Raw genomic sequence first — 26,425 nt, 5'->3', positions numbered from 1 at the left:
CAGTATTCCATTTAACAATCTTGCAAAAACAAGGACAAAGTAGATTTGAGTGAGGCAGCCTGAGTAACTGATGGATGTACAGTGTGCCTGGATGTTCATCAGCATCTTAGGGACTATAGTGGATGTGTTGTAGATGTCAGCCAAGGACAATTTGGAGAGGAAATTGTACATGGGGGTGTGGAGGTGGGGTCATAGGTGATGGCCAGGATGATGAGCACGTTCCCAAGCACGGTGAACAGGTACATGGACAGGAACAGTCCAAAGAGAACAGGCTGCAGTTCTCGGTCCTCTGAGAGTCCCATGAGATGGAATTCTACTGAATCTGAGAAATTTGGTATTTTCATTTGTCTGAAATATAAGACAGGGGTTATGAGAAAACAAAACTCTAGAAAAACTCCCTTAATCCTACTGATACTTTGAGAACAAATCAGGTTTTTTTCCCTTTCCTCTCTTACATGACTTTTTTATTTCCCACAACACTTCTTCCTCTATTCTAAGTGCTTTTCTGTTTTGTATTGTCTTTTGAGTTTTTAATTGGCACATAGTAATTGTACATATGTGTGGCAGGCAATGCATGTAATCAAATTGTATTGACCAAGTCAGCTAATTGGGAAATTAGTGTATCCACCATAATACATATCCACCATTCCAAAATTCTCTCTTCCAGCTCTTTTGAAATACAGAATTCATTATATTGGCTACAGTCCAGTTACCAAGTTTTCATTTTCCAACTATTCTATTTCAAGTATGGATACTTAATGGGGAATAAGATAGAAAAGAATCGTTGTCCTCTCCCTTAGAATCACTTCATGCAAATGATTCTAATCACACGTTTTAGGTTATACACTAGAGCACACTGCAGGAAATGGTCTTTGGGCCATGTCCAGCCTGCTGCTTGTTTTTCTTGGTGATGTTTGCTTGGGTCATAGCTACTGCTTTGTATATTTCCTACAACTGCATTTATGGTACAATGGCAGAGTTGAGCCCTTGCCACAGAGACAGCGTGGCACACAAATCCTAATACTTACTGTCTCACTCAAACCATTTGCCCACCTGTGATCTGTTGATTGGAATTTACGTTTAATGGTTTGGCAAGTATCCATGAGAAATATGCATGAAATATTGTCTGCTTGTCTTGTAGTTATTACTGCCTGGATGCTTAATTCATTGCGAGTAACAAAATACTAATATTTGATCATGTGAATGGAGGTTTAAAAAGGTGGATAGGTTGATAATTCACTGCAAAACTGTTCCAATGTCAACAGCATTTACTACAGTCCATCTCCATGAATAGACCATGGTCCAGATACATCATTTACCCTTTGCTTTCCAGAGTCTCACCTACCATTTTCCCTTTCCAATTGTAGTTTGCGAAAATAAATATTAACCCTTTTATCCAGTAGCATAAGTTCCTCTCCCTAGTTTTATTTGTCTTGGCATATGCATTTTATTTGTGTCACATAAAAGTTAGAAAAAACAATGGTAAGAATAAACCTTTGATCAGACCCTCCTCCTAATATTTCTGATTTGGTCACCTCAATCCCTGGTCAAGGTGAGCACAGAGCCTCAACACTATTTCCTGGAGAATTCCTGGATGGACCAGCTCAGGACCAATCCTAAGCCTCTCTATCCCATATGATGTAGCCAGATTCCTAAATCTGGACGCAGAGCTCACAAGGAGGCAATAAAGAATGATCTACTACACTTCCTGAGTCGCCTTGATGGTTAATGCTACCACCAACTCTTCAAAACTCCTCTACTAGAGTTTGTGGACAAATGCATAAGATCAAGAATTTACATTGTGATAAAAAGTGACAGTGAAATTGTTGGTATATGTCTAGCATTTGATGAGTCTGTTCATATGGTACTAGAAGGTGCCACAGAGTTTGAAGTCAAAGCAGACAGGAGGAGGATTACAAAATCAGATCAGATTTTACTGAGTGAAAATAATATAATAGTGCTGGTTCTAGAGAAGGGCCTGAAGTATGCATAGATTTCCCTGACTATGCTAGATTTCATCATGCTTTATAATGGTGGCAAAAAAAGATTTTTTAATTTACTTTTTTAACTTTGATCCTATTAAACAACGATGCCTCTTAAAAGGAAAAGTTTTGAAGATGTACAAGATGCCCATTTTAAAAGTTCATCATGATTATCTTGGAAAAAGAAGTCTTTGTTCTTTGAAGACAAAAATAAAGGTTTCTTTTGTTTTAAAAGAAGACAGAAAGAAATTTCATATGCTGACAATGTCAAAGCATCCAACAACTGTTTTTAGGAAACTATGAGTAAAGAAATTTCCATAATAATGCCTCAGGAGCCTGCATAAACCACAGAATTACAGCAGGTGTGCCTTGGGTGGTGCAGTGAGCCCATGTAATCCAAGCTCTTTTCCCACAGCACTAGAGACTTGTTTTTTATATTCCAAGAAAGTGGAAGAGGGGATTGATAGTGCTCTCACCACAAGGAAGTGATAAATGCATGAGGCGATGGATCTGCTAATTCTCCTGATTTGTTTATAAAATACTTAATATAGGAATTGAATCATCACATCCTGTTCCAAAGATATGTACAATCATTATACATCAATAAATTTTTAAAAATGGGGACATGACTTGAGTTCTGTAAGGATGAAATCTGAAAATAGAAGTGGTTACATTGAAGTCTAACTCACCCCACCTCAACCTCCGCAGTGGTTAAAAGAATGAAGGACCTCAGGGAACTGCAGAATACTTTCTGAAGGGGTCCATTCATGCCCAGGAGGGGAAAGAGTCTATTGAATTTGGAAAACAGAGTGAGAGGAGAATGTGAGAACAGATTGCATAAGGCAGGGTGTGCAGTAAATATATCCAGAAGACTGGCACTGATTAGTTAAGAAATAAACATTTGTTTTTTAATTGTAAACAAATGGGATACATGTTGTTTCTGTTTGTACATGGAGTCAAGGCATACCATATGTGTAATCATAAATTTACATAGAGTAATGTTGTTTGATTTGTTCTGTTATTTTTGCTTTCCCCCCACCAATCCCACCACTCTTTTCCCTCTATACAGTCCTTCCTTCCTCCATTCTTGCCACCCTCCTTAAACTTAACCCTAAACCTAACCCTAAACCTAAAGCTAACACCTCCCACCCTCCATTATATTTCCTCATTCGCTTATCAGCGAGATCATTCGTCCTTTAGTTTTTTGAGATTGGCTTATCTCACTTAGCATGATATTCTCCAATTTCATCCATTTGCCTACAAATGCCATAATTGCAATACCCCCTGCTTCACTCTTTCTACTGAGGATTTCTTAAGCTATTTTGGATTTTTTATTCTTCCAGATGAATTCCATAATTGCTTGCTCTATTTCTGTAAGGTAAATCATTGGGATTTTAATTATAATTGCATTGAATCTGTATAGAACTTTAAGTAGTATGGCAATTTGGACAATATTAATTCTGCCTATGCAAGAACATGGGAGATCTTTCCATCTTCTAAGGTTTTCTTTAATTTCTTTTTTTAGTGTTCTGTAGTTTTCATTGTAGAGGTCTTACACCTCTTTTGTGAGATTGATTCCCAAGTATTTAATTTTTTCCATGCTATTGAGAATGGAGTAGGTCTCCTAACATCTCTTTCTGAAGATGCATCACTTATGTATAATAATGCATTGGATTTATGAGCCTTGATCTTGTAACCTGCTACTTTACTGAATTCACTTATGAGATCTAAAAATATTCTGGTGGAATTTACAGGTTCCTCTAAATGCATAATCATGTCATCAGCATACAGGGATATTTTGAGTTCTTCTTTTCCTATTCCTATCCCTTTAATTTCCTTGGTCCTAATGGCTCTGGCTAGAGTTTCAAGGACGATATTGAATAGAAGTGGTGAAAGAGGGCATTCCTGCCTTGTTTCAGTTCTTAGGGGGAATGCTTTCAGTTTTTCACCATTTAGAATGATATTGGCCATGGGCTTAGCATAGATGGCCTTTACAAGGTTAAGGAATCTTCCCACTATCCCTATTTTTTCCAGTGTTTTGAGCATGAAGGGATGCTGTATTTTATCAAATGCTCTTTCTGCATCTATAGAAATAATCATGTGCTTCTTAACTTTAAGTCCGTTGATATGGTGAATGACATTTATTGATTTCCTGATGATGAACCAACCTTGCATCCCTGGGAGAAAACCCACTTGATTGTGGCACACTAACTTTCTAATATATTTTTCTATGTGATTTGCTAAAATTTAGTTGAGAATTTTTGCATCGATGTTCATTAAGGATAATGATCTGAAATTTGCTTTCCTCCATGTGTCTCTGTCTGGCTTAGGAATCACGGTGATATTGGCTTCATAGAATGAGTTTGGGAGGGTTCCCTCCTCTTCTATTTCATGGAATACTTTGAGGAGTATTGGAATGAGCTCTTCTTTAAAGGTTTTGTAGAACTTGGCTGAGAACACATCTGGCCCCACACTTTTCTTTGTTGGTAGCCTTTTGATGACTTCTTGTATTTCATTGCTTGTAATTGATTTATTTATGTTGTGTATGTCCTCCTGGTTCAGATTAGGTAATTCATATGTCTCTAGAAACTTGTTGATGTCTTTGAGGTTTTCTGTTTTGTTGGAATATAGATTTTCAAAATAGCTTCTAATTATGTTTTGTATTTCAATCATGTCTGTAGTAATATTCCCTTGTTCATTCTCAATTTTAGTAATTTGCATTTTCTCTCTCTTTCTCTTTGTTAGTGTGGCTAAGGGTTTATCAATTTTATTTTTCAAAGAACCAACTCTTTATTTTGTTAATTTTTTTGATTGTTTCTTTTGTTTCAATTTCGTTGATTTCAGTTATAATATTAACTATCTCCTGTTTTCTACTACTTTTGTTGTTGGTTTGCTCTTCTTTTTCTAGGTCTTTGAGCTGTAGGGTTAAGTCGTTTATTTGTTGATTTTTTCTTCTTTTTTTGAATGTGCTCCATGAAATAAATCTTCCTCTAAATATTGCCTTCATAGTGTCCCAGATATTTTGATATAATGTGTCTTTATTCTTGTTTAATTCTAAGAATTTTTTTTTATTTGCCTCCTGATGTCTTCTGTTATCCATTCATCATATAATAGCGTATTTTTTAATCTCCAGGTATTCGAGAAGTGTCTGTTTTTTATTCTGTTTTTTATTTCTAATTTCAATCCAGTATGATCTGATAGAATACAAGGTAGTATCTCTATTTTCTTGTATTTGCTCACAGTAGCTTTGTGGCATAAAATATGGTCTATTTTAGAGAAGGATCCATGTACTGCTGAGAAGAAAGTGTATTCATTCTTTGTTGGATGGTATATTCTATATATGTCCGTTAAGTCTAAATTGCTGATTGTATTATTGAAAAACATGGTTTCTTTTTTCAGTTTTTGTTTGGAGGATCTATCCAGTGGTGAGAGAGGTGTGTTAAAATCACCTAGTATTATTGTGTTGTGGTCTATTTTATTTCTGGAATGGAGAAGGATTTGTTTGACATACATGGATAAGCCAATATTCGGGGTGTAGATATTTATGATTGTTATGTCTTGCTGATTTATGCTTCCCTTAAGCAGTATGTATTGTCCTTCTTTATCCCTTCTGACTAAAGTTCACATTATCTGAAATGAGGATGGATACTCCAGCTGTTTTACTGTGTCCATGTGCATGGTATGTTTTTTCCCATCCTTTTACCTTTAGTCTATTGGTATCTCTTTGTATGAGGTGAGTCTCTTGCAGGCAGCATATTGTTGGATTTTTCTTTCTTATCCAATCAGCCAGTCTATGTCTTTTGATTGATGAGTTCAGGCTATTAACATTCAGAGTTATTATTGTGATATGATTTATATTCCCAGTCATTTGACTCATTTTTGCTTTTTGACATGATTTGGTTTCTCCTTTATTTGGCTATTCCTTTAGGCTAGTTCCTCCTGTTGCTGATTTGCATCATTGTTTTTCATCTCTTCCTCATGGAATATTTTGCTGAGAATGTTCTGTAATGCCGGCTTTCTTTTTGTAAATTCCTTTAGCTTTTATTTATCATGGAAGGATCTTATTTCTTCATCAAATCTGAAAGTAAGATTTGCTGGGTTTAAGATTCTTGGCTGACATCTGTTTTCTTTCAGGGCTTGGTAAATGTTGTTCCTGGCCCTTCTAGCTTTTAGGGTCTGGATTAAAAAATCTGCTGATATTCTTATTGGTTTCCCCCTGAATGTAATTTATTCTTTTCTCTCGTGGCCTTTAGAATTCTTTCTTAATTTTGTATGTTAGGTATTTTCATAATAATGTGCTTTGGTGTGGGTCTATTTTAATTTTGTATATTTGGAGTCCTATAACCATCTTGTACCTGGTTTTCCATTTCAATCTTCAGATTTGGGAAATTTTCTGATATTGTTTCATTGAATAGATTGTTCATTCCTTTGGTTTGTTTCTCTAAGTCTTCCACAATCCCAATAATTCTTAAATTTGGACTTTCCATGATATCCCATAATTCTTGGAGATTCTGTTCATGATTTCTTACCATCTTCTCTGTTTGGTCAACTTTGTTTTCAAGATTAAATATATTTTCCTCAATGTCTGAGGTTCTGTCTTCCAGGTGTTCCATCCTATTGGTTATGCTTTCTATGGAGTTTTTAACTTGGTTTATTGTTTTGTTCATTTAAAAAATTCATTTTTTTTCAGTATCTCTAACTCTTTATTGAAATGATCTTTTGCTTCCCATATTTTCTCTTTTAACTGTTGAATGGTGTGATCATTTAATGCCTGCATTTGCTCTTTCATCTCTTCCTTCAATGCCTGCATTTGTTCTTTCATCTCCTTGTTTGATTTCCTGATTGTTTTAATTATGTACATTCTGAACTCCCTTTCTGAAATTTCTTCTGCTGTGCTGTCATTGGGTTTTATTGATATAGTATCTAGGTTTTCTTGGTACATTTTCTTCCCATGTTTTCTCATATTGTTCAGATGTCAGTGGGCCTCTGAGTTAGTGCAGATTTCCTCTATTGGCTTATAGTGTCCCTATAGATTTCCAGTATATCACCTCCCATCCTTCATTAGCTTGAAGTCTTGGAGGAACTTGATAATGCAGTGTTTCCAAAGAAAGCTGCTCCTAGCCCGCTACTGGGTTCAGGTCTGAGGGCTGATTCTGGGTGGAAATCCTCTCACTTAGTGGGCCTGCTCCGAGAACCTTGTTGTAGACAGGACCTGCCACCACCAGATGGAGCTGATCTGCTGGAGAAAGCCTCTCACTTTCCTTCCCTGGTCCCAGATGCTGCCAGTAGGCCAGGGACTGCCTATGGGTTCAGGGCTTGAGGTTGGCTCTGTTTTGAAAAGCTCTCACTGGGTGGCCTGCTCCAAGAAGATGGCTGTGGATCTTGCCTGCCACTCGAGGGAGCAGAGCTGCTTGGGGAAGACTCTCGCTGCACTGCCCTGCTCTTAGAAGCTGCCCATTGTCTGGGCCTACTGCCCAGGCCGAGCTTCACCCAGTGGGAGAGACTCACTCCACCACTCTATGTTGGTCTGAGTCTCTCAATACCTCCCTTTCTTGAATCCTGATTTCTAGAGTGAAGGGAGATGCAGTCACCCTGTAGTCCACCATCTTGGATCTCCGTTCTACTACTTTTGCTGTTATTCTGTTCTTCTTTTTCTAGAACTTTGAGCTGTAATGTTAGGTCATTTAGTTGTTGACTTTTCATTCTTTTCTGGAATGCGTTCCATGCAATAAATTTTCCTCTTAGTACTGCTTTTGTAATGTCCCAGAGATTTTGATATGTTGTATCATCATTCTCATTGACCTCTAAGAATTTTTTTATCCCCTCCCTGATGTTTGCTGTTATCCATGTTTCATTCAATAGCATATTATTGAGTCTTCAGGTGTTGGAGTAATTTCTCTTTTTTCTTTTGTCATTGATTTCTACTCTCAGTCCATTATGATCTGATAGAACACAAAGTAGTATCCCTTTCTTTTTTTTTGCATTTCCTAAGGGCTGCTTTGTGGCATAACACATGGTCTATTTTTGGGAAGGTTCCAAGTGCTGCTGAGAAGAAAGTTAATACACTTGTTGATAGATGGAATATTCTATATATGTCTATTAAGTCTAGGTTATTGATTGTGTTATTGAGTTCTATGGTTTCTTTGGTTGGATTTTGTTTGGAAGATCTATCTAGTGGTGAGAGCGGTGTGGTATAGTCACCCAGAATTATTGTGTTTTGGTCTATTTGATTCCTGAAATTGAGAAGGATTTGTTTGATATACAGGCATGCACAATTGTTTGGGTTATAAATATATCCTATCATTGTCTTCCTGATTTATGCTTTCCTTAAACAGTATGAAATATCCTTCTTTATCTCTTCTGGCTAACTTTGGCTTGAAGTTCACTTTATCTGATATAAGGATGGAAACCCACTTTTTAACTGAGTCCATAGTATGGTAGGTTTTTTCCCATCCTTTCACCTTTAGTCTGTGGGTGTCTTTTTTTATGAGATGAGTCACTTGCAGGCATCATATTGTTGGGTCTTTGTTTTTAATCCATTCTGCCAGTCTATGTCTTTTGATTGATGAGTTTCGGCCATTAACAATCAGAGTTATTATTGAGATATGATTTGTATTCCCAGTCATTTGGGCTTATTTTGGTTTTAAAGTTGGCTTGGTTTTTCCTTGGAGTGGTTTTTCTCTAAGGTAGTTCCTCCCTTTGCTGACCTCCATTGTCGTTTTTCATTTCGTCTGCATAGAATATTTTCTTGAGAACATTCTATAGCGCAGGCTTTCTATTTGTAAATTCTTTTAGCTTTTTTTTTTTTAATCATTCAATGACTTTATTTCATCTTCAAATCTGAAGGTTAGTTTTCCTGGGTATAAGATTCTTGGTTGGCAACCATGTTCTTTCTGAGCTTGAAATACGTTGTTCCAGACCCTTCTAGCTTTTAGAGTCTGGGTTGAGAAGTCTACTGCTATCTGTATTTGTTCCCACTATATGTAATCTGATACTTTTCTCTCATGGATTGCTAATTCCTATTTTATTTTGAATGTTAGGCATTTTCATTATAATGTGTCTTGGTGTGGATCTGTTGTGATTTTGTGCATTTGGTGTTCTGTAAGCATCTTGTATTTGATTTTGTATTTCCTTCTTCAGGTTTGGGAAATTTTCTGATATTATTTCATTGAATAGATTGTTCATTCCTTTGGTTTGTATCTCTGTCCCTTCCTCAATCGCAATAATTCTTAAATTTGATCTTTTTATGATATCCTAAGATTCTTGGAGATTCGGTTCTTGATTCCTTACCATTTTCTCTGGGCAACTTTATTTTCAAGATTAAATATTTGTCTTCATTGTCTGTCTTCTAAGTGGTCTAGTCCTTTGGTTATGCTTTCCATTGAGTTTTTTATTTGGTTTATTGTTTCCTTCATTTCAAGGATTTCCACCTGTTTTTTTTTTTTTTTTTTTTTTTTTTTAAGAATCTATATCTCTTTGTTGAAATGATGTTTTGCTTTCTGGAGTTTCTCTTTCAACTGCATGTTAGTAGTTTCATTCATTGCCTGCATTTGCTCTCTTATCTCATCCTTTGCTTCACAAATCATGTTAATCATGTATAATCTGAAGTCCTTCTCTGACATTTCTTCTAACATATTGTCATTGAATTCTATTAATATAGAATCTATATTTTTTGGATTATTTTCTTCCCTTATTTTTTCATGTTGTTCATGTATCTTCCCCCTCTAGCAGTGAAGATCTGGGGTATTGCAGATTTCCCCCTATAGGCTTACAGTGGCCCTATAGGTTTAGAAAACCTTGTCTTTATGGGAAGATCAATATTAGCAGTCCCCAATTCAGACACTATGCAATCCTAGACCAAAGAGTCCCTATGAGGACAATAACAATATTGTCATAATAGAATGAGTTCAAATACTATCTTCAGTATAACAAACAGATTTGCAATAAGGTGTGCAGTTTCTAATGGAGGAGAAAGAGGATGCAGAGGGATGTATGATACAACTGTTAAAGGGATAAGAAAAGGATTATCCAAGATGGCCGCTCTGGGTTCCAATGTGTTGGCAAATGAGGAACTGCAGCTTGGGTGTGGATGTGGTGGGCTGGAGGTACTGGAGGCAGTGTGCGGTTGCTCAGGCAGGGGTCCTAGAGGATGCACTCAGTTTGTCTGGGGGTCCTGGCAGCAGGGAGCTGTCAGTCAATGTGAGGACTATAGCCAGGGAGTGATCAGTCAGACTGAGGTATCCTGGAGATTGGGTTCAGTCAGTCCAGCCAGGGGTCCTACTGGGCCTGGCTGTTGTCTCAAAATGACAGAGCCACGTGTAATCAAACCTGCAGGTACTATGACAGAGAAATTCCAGGCAAGAGCTGGCAGCTGGCGCTCCACTGGTGGTCTGTGGTCAGTCTACTGGCAGCTGTCAGATGATAGGGAGGTGAACCTCGGGTGGTGAGTGATGGGTAGGCTAAAGGTAGGCGATTGACAGGCAAGAGGCAGCCAAATGGCAGATGATATGTGCCTGACAGTGATCAATCTGCACTCAAAAAAGGCATCGATATGCTGGCCAACTGCAGGTGATCACAGTAGACAAATGGGGTAAACAGCAGGGGATTGATAAGCAGCAAAAACTTCCTCACCAAGAAGTAGATATCCTCTGCTTGAAACTGTAGTTACAGTGTGACAAGGAATGCAACCTCCCTTTAGTCTGCCATCTTGAATCCTAAAAGAAATATTTGAAATGAAAGAAACAATAATCCAAATTAAAAACTCAATAGAGAGCATCACCAACAAAATAGTTCTCATGGAAGACAGAACCTCAGAAAATGAAGACAAAATATTTAATCTTGAAAATAAAGTTGAACAAACTGAGATGCTAAGAAGTCATGAACGGAACCTCCAAGAATTATGGAATATCATGAAAAGGCCAAATTTAAGAATTATTGGGATTGAGGAAGACACAGAGATACAAACCAAAGGAATGGAAAACCTGTTCAATAAAATAATATCAGAAAATTTCCCAAACCTGAAAAATAAAATGGAAAATCAAATACAAGAGGCTTACAGAACACCAGGTGCACTATTTACAACAGATACACAGCAAGACACATTATAACAAAAATAACTCACATACAAGATAAATATAGCATTTTAAAGGCTGCAAGAAAAAAGCATCCGATTACTTACATGGGAAAATGAATACAGATATCTCAGATTTCTCAGCCCAAACCCTAAAAGCTACATGGGCCTGGACCAATATATTTCAAGCTCTGAAAGAATATGGATGCCAAACAAGAATCCTTTACCTAGCAAAACTAACCTTCAGTTTTGATGATGAAATAAAATCTTTCCATGGTAGACACAAGTTAAAAGAATTTACAAATAGGAAGCCTGCACTACAGAACATTCTCAGCAAAATATTTTATGAGGAGGAAGTAAAAAACGATACAAATCAGCTAAGGGAGGAACTACACTAAAGGGAAAGCTAATCAAAGGAGAAAGCAAATCAAGTTAGAAACCAAAAATAAGCCATAATGACCAGGAATACAAATCATATCACAATAATAACCCTGAATGCTAATGGCCTAAACTCAATAATCAAAAGAGATAGACTGGCAGATTGGATTAAAAAGAAAGACCCAAAAATATACTGCTTTAAGAGACTCATCTCATAGAAAAAGACATCCACAGACTAAAGGTGAAAGGATGGGGGAAACATACCATGCACATGGGCTCAGAAAAAAAGAAGGGGTCCATCATCATATCAGATAAATTGGACTTCAAACCTAAGTTAGTCAGAAGGGATAAAGAAGGACATTAGATACTGTTTATGGGAAGCATGAAACAGAAAGACATAAAAATTTTAAATATTTATGCTCCAAAAAATGAAGCATCTATGTATATCAAACAAACCCTTCTCAATTTTAACAATCAAAAAGACCAAAACACAATAATAGTGTGTGATCTTAACACACCATTCTCACCACTGGATAGATCCTCCAAAAAAACTGAGCAAAGATATTATTGGACTAAAAAATACAATCAATGATACACACTTAATGGACATTTATAAATTATTTCATCCATCATCCAGTGAATATACTTTCTTCTCAGCAACTCATGGATCCTTCTGCAAAATAGACCATATTCTATGCCACAAAGAAGCCATTAGTAAATACAAGAAAAAATATAGATACTACCTTGTATCCTATCAGACCATAATAGAATGCAATTAGAAATCTGTGATAAAATAAAAAAACAAAAAATACTGCTACACCTGGAGACAATAATATGCTATTGAGTGATGCAATGATAGCAGAAGACATCAGGGAAGAAATAAAAAATAAATTCTTAGAGGTAAATGAGAACAACAACACAACATATAAAAATCTCTGGGGCACTCTGAAAGCAGTACTGAGAGGAAAGTTCAATGCATTCAGGTCATAACTTAAAAAAATAAAAAGTCAAAAACAAAATGCCCTAACATTACATCTCAAAGCCCTAGAAAAAGAATAACAGATCAACACCAAAGAGAGTAGAAGACAGGAAATAAGTAAAATCAGAGCTGAAATCAATGAAGTTGAAACCAGAGGAACAATTCAAAATATTGACAAAACAAAAAGTTCTTTGAAAAAGTAAACAAAATTGATAAACCCAAACTAATGAAGAGAATGAGAGAGAAAACTCAAATTACTAGAATTCCTAATGAAAAAGAAAAGATCATGACAGACATAACCAATAGGATAGAACACCTGGAAGACAGAACCTAAGATATTGAAGAAAAAATAATTAATCTTGAAAACAAAGTTAACCAAACAGAGAAGACCATAAGAAAATATGAACAGAATCTACAAGAACTATGGCATATCATGAAAAGGCCAAATTTAAGAATTATCGGGATTGAGGAAGGCACAGAGAAATAAACCAATGGAATGAGCAATCTATTCAATGAAATAATATCAGAAAATTTCCCAAATCCGAGAGTGAAATGGAAAATCAAGTACAAGAGGTTTATAGGTCTCCAAATACAGAAAATTACAATAGACTCACACCAAGGCATATTACTATGAAAATACATAACATACAAAATAAAGACAGAATTTTAAAGGCTGTGAGAAAAAAGAATCAATTTACATTAAGGGGGAACAAATATGGATATCAGCAGATTTTTCAATCCAGACCCTAAAAGCTAGAAGGGCCTGGAACAACATTTTTCAAGTTATGAAAGAAAATGAATCAAACCAAGAATCTTATACCCAGCAAATCTTACATTCAGATTTGATGACAAAATAAAATCCTTCCATGATAAACAAAAGCTAAAAGAATTTACAAAAAGAAAGCCAGCACTACAGAACAGTATCAGCAAAATGTTCAATGAGGGGGAGATGAAAAACAACGATGCACATCAGCAAAGGGAGAAACTACTCCAAAGGAACAGCCAAATAAATGAGAAATCAAGTCATATCAAAAAAAATGAGCCAAATGACCAGAAATACAAATCATATCTCACTAATAACCCTGAATGTTAATGGCCTGAACTCATCAATCAAAAGACATAGACTGGCTGATTGGATTAAAAAAAAGGTTCCAACAATTTGTTGCCTGCAAGAGACTCATCTTATAGAAAGAGATACCCACAAACTAAAGGTGAAAGGATGGGAAAAACATACCATGCACACAAAAACAGCAAAAAAGCTGGAGTATCCACCCTCATTTCAGATAATGTGGACATCAAGCCAAAACTAGTCAGAAGGGATAAAGAAGAACATTACATACTGCTTAAGGGAAGCATAAACCAGCAAGGCATAACAATCATAAATATCTATGAACAAAGAGTGACTCATCCATGTGTGTCAAACAAATCCTTCTCAATCCTATGAATCAAATAGACCACAAAACAAAAATACTAGGTGATATTAACACACCTCTCTTGCCACTGGACAGATCCTCCAAACAAAAATTGAAAAAAGAAACCATAGATCTCAAAAACACAATCAATAATTTAGACTTAATGGACATTTAGAGAATATAGCATTCAAAGAGAACATATACACTTTCTTCTCAGCAGCACATGGATCCTTCTCTAAAATAGACCATATTTTATGCCACAAAGCTACTGTGAGCAATTACAAGAAGATAGAGGTAGTACCTTGTATTCTATCAGATCATACTGGATTTAAATTAGAAATAAATGACAGAGTAAAAAACAGAATCTACTCCAACACCTGGAGATTAAATAACATGCTATTGTATGATGAATTGATAACAGAAGATATCAGGAAGGAAATTAAAAAATTGTTACAGGTAAATGAGAACAAAGAAAAAACACATCAAAATCTCTGGGACACTATGAAAGCAGTTCTTAGAGGAAAATTTTTTCATGGAGTGCATTCAATAAATGAAGAAAAAATCAACAAATAAATGACCTGACACTCTGACTCAAAGCCCTAGAAAAAGAACAACAGAGCAACACCAAATGTAGTAGAAGACAGGAAATATTTAAAATCAGAGCTGAAATCAACAAAATTGAAACAAAAGAAAAATTCGAAAAAATTAAAAAATAAAGAGTTGGTTCTTTGAAAAAAATAAACAAAATTGATAAATCCATAGCCACACTAACAAAGAGAAAGAGAGAGAAAATGCAAATTACTAAAATTCAGAATGAACAAGGAAATATCACTACAGACACGAGTGAAATACAAAACATACTTAGAAGCTATTTTGAAAATCTATACTCCAACAAAACAGAAAACCTCAAAGACATCAACAAGTTTCTAGAGACATATGAATTACCTAATCTGAACCAGGGGGACATACACAACTTAAATAAATCAATTTCAAGTAATGAAATAGAAGAAGTCATCAAAAGTCTACCAACAAAGAAAAGTCCAGGACCAGATGGGTTTTCAGCCAAGTTCTACAAAACCTTTAAAGAAAAGCTTATTCCAATACTCCTCAAAGTATTCCATGAAATAGAAGAGGAGGGAACCCTCCCAAACTCATTCTATGAAGCCAATATCACCGTGATTCCTAAACCATACAGAGACACATGGAGGAAAGAAAATTTCAGATCAATATCCTTAATGAACATTGATGCAAAATTCTCAACTAAATTTCAGCAAATCACATAGAAAGCAATAGTAACAAAAATGGCATGATATTGGTACCAAAATTGACAGGTAGATCAATGGTACAAAATAGAGGACACCAACTCAAACCCAATTAAATACAAAGCCATCAAAATTCCTTTCTGTAATGGCACACAGCTTCTGTGAGAAAGAGGGCAGATAGAAAGGGATTTCTTATCTTCAAATCTCTCCCTTCTTGCTTCTTGGCTCTTCCTGCAAACTCAAATGCCTCCTTCTTCTCCCCCTCTTAATCCCTCATCCTCCCCCTCCTCCTCCTCCTCCAAGTTCGCCTCAGCTGTTTCTGCTTTCCATTCCCTGGCCCAGCCCACCTAGTCCTCCTGCCACAAGGTCCCACATATGCCTGTGTGTAGGGAGTAACCAGCCAAATCATCAGTGGCATGTCCCAGTAAGGAGTATGATATAGCAGTCCCTTCCCCACATGTAGTGGGAGATAATGTTTCACAATTTTCTGCATCCAAATTGATTACTAACCAGGAAAAAGGGTTAAAATGCCCTAGGCCTCAAGCTTCTGCTAGAACCTGTTAGCCCCTTTCAGATCTTAGTCAAGGCTTACACTGAAATGTAAATGGAGGAAGTTGCAGTGGGCGATCAGTCTCAAACCCAAGGGAAAAAAATGTGTACATTTTAATTTCTCCTGGGTTGCAACACAACACTATATCTCTCCCTTTTCCTCTTCTCTCTGCCCTTCTCTTTCCCATTTTCTCATGCTATAATTAATGGCCATTATCATTTTTCTTCTAGGACTCTTGTTTTTCTTAAATGGTATGTTTTTGAGCTCACAATTTTTATCCTACACACCTAGGTTAATGATTTTTGATCAGTTCTTTTTATCAACTCTAGAGTTATTTTTGAACATCTGTTACATTGCAATGGAGATAAGCATTGCAAGGCCTTTGCTTTTGTGTTAAATATAAGTGTGCATAAAAATTGAAATTTAAAAAATGGATCCAAATACTTTTAATTCACATGATTTCAAAAGTTCAATTTAAATTAGGTAAACTAACAGAAACAAAATGTCTTTAAAATTAACTCACAAGTCTCTAGGTGGTCAAACTCATTAAATGTTGATGTTTATAAAATTTCTAACATCAATTTTTCTAGGACTTTTCTTCCACAGGAAAGAGACGGCAAATACTGTTGGCACACTTATCTGATATCTTGGTTTTTTTACAATAAGATGAGTGAATTAGAGTCGACATGTATGGGATTACTCAAATATGTTTCTCAGAGTCATCTGATTAATTTATAAAGTTATTCCATGGAGTAACATACTTAAAAACATTATTCTTTGTATATTAAATGTGTTCATATTTTCCAGGTATACAAGTCTTTAAAGCAGAAAATTTATCAAGCTGCTATTCTCCAAATTAAACTTGTCTGTAATGGTAATTTTAAATTCATCATTTAATGTTCTATTATAGGACCTGTCATCAATAGGATATATGTAAAATTTGTTACATTGAGATAAAAGAAATTTAAATGTAAATGTGTTTCTAAAAATTAGTGAGAGCCTGATTTGTTTAAAGGTTAATATCGTGAAACATTGAAGCATTTTGCCACTTTGCCACACAAAAGGAAATTAAAAGCTCTCTCAGTCTCTCTTTGATTCATGTTTTAGATATGTTAAATTGTTAACTAATGTTCATATAGGCTCAGGAGTCAATATATGTAAACTTCTTAAAATGACATTTAAGAAAGAGTGTAATGTGCAGTAGCAAAAATGGGACAACAGTGATTGAGATTGGGGTCTCTGACCTCATGACTTTGGACAGTGGTCTTCCTTGAGAGATACACAGAGCTCCTAAAATTGCACTTTGCAGCTCTGAAAAAAAAAGTTATGTTAATGTCAGTGTCTCTGTAACTTTCCTGAAAACAAAGAATATTGCTTACATAGTCTTTAACCTAATAAGAAGGCATATATAAATAAAGATTGCTGACATAACTCTTTAGATCTGCATTTCCATCAGAGAACAGAGCTCCTTCTCTTCTCAATTTAATTTTCAAATCTGTGTTTATAAACCTTTATTTTCTAGTACTACTTTGTCCCTCACTGAACTTGAAAATTTGGTCATGCTGGTCATGGCAAAAGAGGAAAAAAATAGCTTCAGGAAAAGCCCCGCCTTACCTGAGATAAGGCTCTGCCTCACAACCCTGCTGCATGTTAGAATGGCTCCAAAGTAAGTCAGACTTTAACTCATTTAAAGTTGTGTTCAAAAGTTTGATGTTTGTTGTAAAGATTACTGTGATCTCAAACAGGGGATATAATTAATAACTCAGCCACAATTCAAGATACCTATTGCACAAACTGAATGTTTTACTGCTGGTGATTCCAATTTGTATTTTCCTGGTAAACTCTAACTGTTGCCTGATATTTTGCAGAAGTACACCATAGATTAACTTGAAAAGCCATCACCTATAGGACAGATAATGTAGACTCCAATTAGATAAAAGGGGATAAATAACTGTAAAGTTATAGACATTGAAGTTAAATCCCAGTAGTCTTACTTTATGACTGGTGAGACTGGCTTGCTTGATGGTTAATATCAAATTTGGAGATTGAGATTAAATGCAGAGGTCAAGAAAAATCCATATTTGGGTCTTGCCCTCAAAGTTGATCTGAACCCAGGGAACAAGGAGCTTTGCAACTCTGGGTGGGTCACACAACCTCCTGAACAAGGAGATTCTTGAGGCCACTAGAGGATGAAAAGGCAATCAGTGCACCTGCTGCAGAGGAGGGTCAAGGAAAAAGGGAGACATCCCTGGTGCCTTCAAGGGAAACCACCTCATCGAGGAGACCCTGACTAATGGACAGCACTAAAGCTAAGGCTCTCACATTCTCTATGAGTGATCCCTCTAGGAACTCAGCTGACTTTTTAACAGACAGGAGCAGGTCACGTTGACCATCTTGATATTAAACACCTAGCAAAACAGATAAAACCAAAATATAGCTATTCTTGGGCATTTAAAAGAAATAATAGTTAAATGTAACTTAAGATGTACGCTTGTATTAGCCCACTAGAATAAAGACTAATATCTACAAAAGAGATATTCTTAGGCAAATGTGCCTGATATCTATCAAGAGAAACTGCCAGAGTCAAGTTTTTAGTCAGTTTAAGGCCTACAGACACAGGTAGGCTTAATCTATGTTTGCTAGTATCTCTAGTAAATGTTGTGTTTACATTCCTGATAAACTAGATAATGTTGTAGTTCCCAAATAAATGCCTTGTCCTCTCCAGCATTTGCTAGGCCTTGTTATGGGAACAACTTCTGAGTTCTTCCACCCCCTGGTGAGAAATTATTGACTTCTGTCATCTTTATGATGTTCATTGGTATGTTTCAGATTCTGCAACATTTATATTGTATTAATCTCACTTCAGTACTCATGTTTTTTTCTTCTTCTCTCATAGAAGCACCCACCCCCAGATGCCTTTACAACCTGCTATTCCCCAACCAGACATCTAGGACCCCTTGATTAACCCAATTTCTAAAAAGGGAACTCCAAACTGCTTGCCCCATACTATCCCCTTCCAGCTCGAAGAAGCCAGAGTTGTCATGGACCCCCTTTCCCTACAGCAATAAATGAGTTCCTAAAATTAGAGGGGTGAATGAAGCCAGAATTGGGGACAGGTAGTTAATGTAGAAATAGGGGATCAGTCAAATCAAGAAAATGAAGTCCATGAAAACCATCTGCCTCTGGAAGTCTGGAAGTTGAAGACTTCCCCTGGGAGAAAGGACATTTTACATCTCACCTGCAAAACCGGCCGCAGTCACTTAGGCAGGAAGGAGAGATAAGGCGGGAAAGAACTGGAGAAAAAAAGATTCTTATAAACACAGAAATGGAGGAATGTACTGTACAAAACTCCTCTCTCCACCCTTTCTGTTGCAGCCATTTCCCCGCCTTCCAACTTCTGTCAGTCTGTGAACATCCTAGCTAGCTATTGGTTCATCAGTCAGCTTGCAAGTATCCTTCTCTGCTATTGGTCCCCTGTTACCTGGCAGGATTCTTAAAGATAGCTTCATCGCCACCTTTTTTCTTGTTTTTCTCTTCCCTGACTGACTTTCTTTCTCCTCCTCACTTTCCACTCTCTCTAGTGCACACCCTTTCTCTTTCCATTTCTCTTCCTCTCATTTTCTCTCTTACCCTGCAGGGAGACACTCTATTTGCTTAATAAATTCCCTTATGTGAAAAAATAAATAAATAAAAATAAATTTGAAAAATAAATAAAATAAATAAAAATTTAAAACCTAATAAGCAAAAATATAGTACTATTACATCCTCATCAACATGGCCAAAATGTAAAAGGCAGGCAATGGATATATTGAAAAAATAGTAGAAGTGTAAATTGATACAACTACTTTGGAAAATTATATGGTGGTGAAATTGGAGTTTTGAGATGAGACTAGATTCCACTCTTCACCAATTTCCTTTTGGCTTCTTGTCTCACAAAATTTGAAGAATAAAATCCATAGACAATGACAGGAGGGAAGAATAAATGGAATAGGATTTATTTATGTGAGAAAAGATAGAACTCCCCAGATGTGGGAGGATTTCAGAGTCCAAGAACCCACTTTGGTGTGCTAGCTTATGGGTTTGTAAGACTTAGGGTATGAACATTGATCAAAACCTATGTTAAAACAAGCATTTAAAAAGTATTAGCTGTGTCCTTTAGCCTGAACTGCAATCCCTCCCAAAACTCACATATGGGTTTACATCCATCTTCCATTTTGCTGCCTCTCTGGGACATAGGAGTTGGCTGGAATGATCCCAGGAGTGATCTCATGAGCTTCTACCCTTGAAATAGATCTTGATGGTGCCCATTAATATTTCCACCCTCAGCCTCCTGGTGTTGTCTTGGAATTTGAACAAGACCTCAATTGGGGCCTGTCATTTATGACTGCTGACCATTTATTCATTAGTATTGACTAAATGGGTCCACATCTATTCCTTATGACCCAAAACTTCCATTCGTATTTATCTATCCAACAAAAATGTGTACGAACAACATGTAGGATAATGTCCATGGCACCAGGACTCATAAAACACCTATAAATAACCCAATGTCCAAAATATCTGAGTGAATAAATTGTGTGTGTTGATACAGTGGGAAAGAATGTGGCAATGAGAGTAAACTCTTGCTAAACAAAAACCACATGAGTGAACCTCACAAGTATACTCTGTAGCAGAAGTCAGGCATGAAGAATCACCTATGATATAAAGAACTAGGATGCATGCAACACTGAAATTGTGCCAGAAGTCTTATAACTTTATATTTAAAATGAGTCAATGTGGCAGCAGGTAAATTGCATCTCAATACAGTAATTGAAAAGGCCTGAATCCACATAGTCTTGTGTTCTGGCAACTGACAGGGAACACTGGGGAGTGGCTGATGGGTGTGGATGAGTGTTTGTCAGGACCAGTGTGTGCAGTGGTTAGCTCGTCCTTTTATATCTTGTAACAATTCCCAGTGCATATATTAAAGGTAAATGTGTTATAAAATGTATAGAATTCCAAGAAAAAGATAGTCACCCCAATCCTGGTGGATTGATTCACTTCAGATCTTTTTGATGGTAAATAAAAACAAGAGACATGAAATTTACGTGTATATGCAAGATTTTCAAACACCATTTAAAGCATTGTCTAATACATACAAGCATATACCTCTGTACCAATTCATTATCCAATTTGTCTACAATACATGAAATATATAAAATCTGTGAGACATGTTTGTTAGTACTAGCAGTTACTTGGAAATAAAAGAAAGAAATTCTTACCCTCACAACATAAGCACAGAATTGCACACACACACACACACACACACACACACACACATGCACTCAAAACATGGTGGCTTGGACACTATGTGTGTTTCTATCAAGTAGCAAGTCTGATGGATAGTTAAGGAATTTTTCTTCAGCAGTGAGTTTCGCACATCTTCTAAGAGATGGTAAATACTTAAGGAATATCTCATACAATCCTGGGATAACATGGGTTTCTCCCATCTTTGGCTTCTTCCCATGCCAGGGTTTGCCTTATTCACAGTGAAGTAAGAGGGGTTACATATATAATGTGATGGTTCTAAATCTTACCATTTACCCTGTGCCCAGAATTGGGCTAAGTGACTTCCCAGCAGAATTGTGTGCTATGTCAGCTCTATTCAAATCCTCCTGTTCCATCGCCTATGACTTCATTAGAAATGCACATTCATAGGCCCACTTCACACTGCTGAAGTGTCGCTGAGGCATTGATCAAGGGTTCAAAAAAGTTCTCTGGGTGAGTCTAATGTGCTCTAAGTTTTGTAAACTATGAAAGGGTCCATCTAATTAATTCATGGAAAGTCCATTCACTGCACTAGGGATTGATTTGCTAATGTTCAAGTTTCAAACCTACGTTGGAACATGCTTAGCCCTTATGCCATCCCATCACTGTAGCACAAGGACCGTGGCTTGCCCAGTGTCCCTGTACACTGACTTATACTGGAAGCCCAAGGACAAAGCAGATGATACTGTCACCAAAAAGGAGGCTTAATGATGAGCTTCCTCAAGGCCTCCTACATGTCCCTGTTCCTCAGGCTGTAGATAAAGGGGTTCAGCATTGGAGGGACCACAGTGTACATCACTGAGGTTGCTGCAGTATTGGTGAATGAGTCAGTCACTACAGAGCTAATGTACACCCCAAAATCCATCCCATAGAACAAGGAGACCACTGAGAGGTGAGACCCACAGGTGGAAAAGGCTTTATGCTTTCCCCCAGTTGAGGACATTCTCAGAATAGAAGAGACTATTTTAATGTAAGAATAAATAATCCCAAGAGGAGAAACACGACCCAAAATGCCCAGACACTAAATAGAATAGGATGTTATTGATGAGGGTATCAGAACAGGACAGCTTGATGACCTGATCAAGTTCACAGAAGAAGTGGAGGATCTCCAGTTCTGTGCGGAAGGACAGCCTCAGCACCATCGGACTGTGAAGCAGATCATACACAACGCTAATGGTTAAGGACAACACAATCAGCAGGACACACAGGTGGGGATTCATGATTACTGAGTACCAGAGCAGATGGCAGATGGCCACATAAGAGTCATAAGCCATTGCTGCAAGGAGACTGTTTTCCACTCCAGCAACAACCAGGACAAAGAAGACCTGGGTGAGGCAGCCTGTGTAACTGATGGCCTTACTGTGTCTCTGAATGTTCATCAGCATCCTAGGGACTGTGCTGGTGCTGAAGCAGATGTCAGTGAAGGACAGGTTGGAGAGGAAGAAGTATATGGGGGTGCGGAGGTGAGAGTCAGAGCAGATGGCCAGGATGATGAGCAGGTTCCCAAGCACTGTGACCAGGTACAGGGACAGGAACAGTCCAAAGAGGATGGGCTGCAGGTTTGGGTCCTCTGAGAGGCCCAGGAGGAGGAATTCCAATACACCTATTTGGTTTTCTGATTCCATGATGTTGAGGAGGCTGATGGAGAAAATAAAGATAATGCAACAGATTACAGATGCCTTGTTTCAGAAAACTCTCATAGGTGTTTTGCAAAGTCACCACGATGTTACTCATCTTTTCTCCACCACTTCCTCCCTCACACCTTCTTTTCTTTCTGTCTTCCACTGTCCTACTCTATCAGATCATCCACATTTTATTTGCTGACAACCTATTCTTTCCCCACTTTGCAACAACTTATAAGAATAAGATAGGCAACAGTTTATAACTTTTTATCTGAGGACTCTCTAGATGTTTAAATCTGCAAGAAAACAAAAAACAAACTGTATTAAATCTAATTGAACACAACAGCTTCCTTCAGGATTTCAACTCATACTGACTTCCTCCAGTGCTTGCTTTATGAACAACAAAATATTTTTGTGAGAAGCCTCAATCTCCACATTCATGTAATAGGGAAAATGCTGTAAAACCTTATGAGTATGTTGCATGGATGAGGAATGAGAATACAAACTATTTTAGATTAGTGCTTGACATGAACCACTGTTAATATTTCTATTGTGGTTTTATCCTACCAAAGACTTTACCGTACTACCTGGTACAGTTCATAAGTGACAGGTGGGGAGAAAGGTAGGAAGACGAGAGAATGATAGAATACCACTTAAAAACAAATCTTAGTTTGTTAACTGCAAATTTGAAGGAAAAAATTTGATGCCCAGAAACTCCAGCTGAGAATTGTGAGTACATGGAGAAGTAAGAAGAGTGAACATCTCAGTGAATATCAGTGACCCAATGTTTGTTTCTCATGGACAGATAATAAAATATCTAATAATTTAAATGAATAAACTAAGTCAGGCAGAGTTGTGCACACCTGTAATCCCAGCTACTTAGGAGACTGAGGCAGGAGAATGGCAGGTTTGAGGCCAGCCTGGGACATTTAGTGAAAACTTGTCTCAAAATAAAAAATAAAAATAAAAAGTGCTGGGGATGTAGCTCAGTGGAAGAGTACCCTTCAGTTCAATCTTTGGTACTGGCAAAATTAAGTCAATAAGTAAAAAAAACAGACTACATGTAGGAACAAAAATATAAGTAGGTAAAAGAAAAATGTAATTTGTCTGAGTAGACATCTATAGCATGATAAAATTTAAATATTTTAAAAACATATATATTAATATTTTAATTTCTTTATGTATATCATAAGCAATAACATCAACAATGCTGTTAACCACCCCAGCAAAAATTCCTTTTTGCATTTCGTTACAAATGAAGACATGTTTATACACCACTTGCTGTTAAATTATACTGTCATGTCTGCATTAGATAACTGTTAAAGTAATTGCACATTTCTTTGCATATTTGTGGTTGCATATCATCAATCATATTAGATTTAGATTTGTGTCTTCTCTCCCCCATGGAGAGAAAACAATACCTATTGATAATACATGTTAAAGGGGTTCTGTGTGATATTTCCACACAAGGGTTCAGTGTTAACTCCCCAAAGCAACCACCCCTTTTCCACTCTCCCTCTGCCACATGGTTCCCAACAACTAATAATCAGTATTCCAATTTCAGGTTGGCATTTTTAGTTTCCACATATCAGACAACATTATGAGCTTGGTTCAAATTTAAAAATCTTATTTATTGCACATGGCATTTTAGATTTGATTGTTTAAAAATAATGTTTCATCACTCCTTAGTATTGGTACATTTTTTCTTTGATCCATTACCTTTAAAGACTTTATCATATTCCAATATCTTATTACGTCACATATAACCCTACACATACATATACATATACAGTTGTATGCCTTACATAAACATGCCTACATATATACACACATAGAGACTCACAAAATACTCAGTATATAAATATGCAATGTGTAAAAAAAATTAAATAACAATTGAAAATTTTTCCACTGCAAAAAGAAGGATAGAGTGGAATATAAAGTCTACATTATGCTGATTCATGCTATTTTGTTATTTGAAGTAAGGAACTCTGGTGGGCCTACTTTTTCTTCTATAAGATGCAGGGTCCCTGGTCTGATTCCGAGGTCATTAATCCATTTTGAGTTTAGTTTCGTGCATGGTGAGAGATATGGGTTTAGTTTCATTCTGTTGACTATGGATTTCCAATTCTCCCAGCACCATTTGTTGAAGAGGCTATCTTTTCTCCATTGCATATTTTTGGCCCCTTTGTCTAGTATAAGAAAATTGTATTTATTTGGGTTTGTGTCCGTGTCCTCTATTCTGTACCATTGATCCACCTTTCTATTTTGGTACCAATACCATGCCGTTTTTGTTACTATTGCTTTGTAGTAGAGTTGAAGATCTGGTATTGCAATACCCCCTGCTTCACTCTTTCTACTGAGGATTGCTTTAGATATTCTGGGTTTTTTATTCTTCTAGATGAATTTCATAATTGCTTGCTCTATTTCTGAAAGGTACATCATTGGGATTTTAATTGGAATTGCATTGAATCTGTATAGCACTTTTGGTAGTATGGCCATTTTGACAATATTAATTCTTCCTATCCAAGAACATGGGAGATCTTTCCATCTTCTGAGGCTTTCTTTAATTTCGTTCTTTAGTGTTCTGTAGTTCTCACTTTAGAGGTCTTTCACCTCTTTTGTGAGATTGATTCCAAAGTATTTTATTTTTTTCGATGCTATTGTGAATGGGGTAGTTTTCCTAATTTCTCTTTCTGAAGATTCATCACTTATGTATAAAAATGCCTTAGATTTATGTGCATTGATCTTATATCCTACTACTTTACTGAATTCACTTATGAGATCTAAAAGTTTTCTGGTGGAATTTCCTGGTTCCTCTAAGTATATAATCATATCATCAGCAAACAGGGATAGTTTGAGTTCTTCTTTTCCTATTCGTATCCCTTAAATTTCTTTGGTCTGTCTAATTGCTCTGGCTAGAGTTTCAAGGACAATATTGAAAAGAAGTGGTGAAAGAGGGCATCCCTGCCTTGTTCCAGTTTTAAGGGGGAATGCTTTCAGTTTTCACCATTTAGAATGATATTAACCATGGGCTTAGCATAGATGGCCTTTACAGTGTTAAGGAATGTTCCCACTATCCTTATTTTTTCTAGTGTCTTGAGCATGAAGGGGTGCTGTATTTTATCAAATGCTTTTTCTGCATCTATTGAAATAATCATGTGATTCTTGACTTTCAGTCTATTGATATGGTGAATGACATTTATTGATTTCCTGATGTTGAACCAACCTTGCATCCCTGGGATGAAACCCACTTGATCATGGTGCACTATCTTTTTAATATGTTTTTGTATGCGATATGCTAAAATTTTGTTTAGAATTTTTGCATCGATGTTCATTAAGGATATTGGTCTGAAATTTTCTTTCCTCGATGTGTCTCTGTCTGGTTTAGGTATCAGGGTAATATTGGCTTCATAGAATGAGTTTGGGAGGGTTCCCTCCTCTTCTATTTTATGGAATACTTTGAGAAGTATTGGAATGAGCTCTTCTTTAAAGGTTTTGTAGAACTCGGCTGAGAACACATCTGGTCCTGGACTTTTCTTTGTTGGTAGGCTTTTGATGACTTCATCTATTTCATTACTTGAAATTGGTCTATTTAAATTGTGTATGTCCTCCTCGTTCAGTTTAGGCAATTCATATGTCTCTAGAAACCTGTTGATGTCTTCGAAATTTTCTATTTTGTTGGAGTATAGATTTTCAAAATAGCTTCTAATTATGTTTTGTATTTCAGTCGTGTCTGTTGTGATATTTCCTTGTTCATTCTGAATTTTAGTAATTTGGGTTTTCTCTCATCTTCTCTTTGTTAGTGTGGCTAAAGGTTTATCAATTTTGTTTATTTTTTTGAAGAACCAACATCTTATAGAAGA

The 26,425-nt window shown here is 36.6% G+C and overlaps 2 pseudogenes; one reads left to right on the top strand and one right to left on the bottom strand.

Annotated features, from left to right (window-relative positions):
- Positions 1-1,721: 1,721 nt before the first annotated feature.
- On the top strand, positions 1,722-2,031 carry LOC124975396 (U6 snRNA-associated Sm-like protein LSm5; annotated as a pseudogene).
- A 19,597-nt stretch (positions 2,032-21,628) lies between these two features.
- LOC124975395 (olfactory receptor 7G2-like) lies at positions 21,629-22,565 on the bottom strand (annotated as a pseudogene).
- Positions 22,566-26,425: the final 3,860 nt, after the last annotated feature.

This window comes from Sciurus carolinensis, unplaced genomic scaffold (assembly GCF_902686445.1).
Source record: "Sciurus carolinensis unplaced genomic scaffold, mSciCar1.2, whole genome shotgun sequence".
Classification (NCBI taxonomy): Eukaryota; Metazoa; Chordata; class Mammalia; order Rodentia; family Sciuridae; genus Sciurus; species Sciurus carolinensis.
This window is presented reverse-complemented; position numbering and strand designations above follow the sequence as displayed.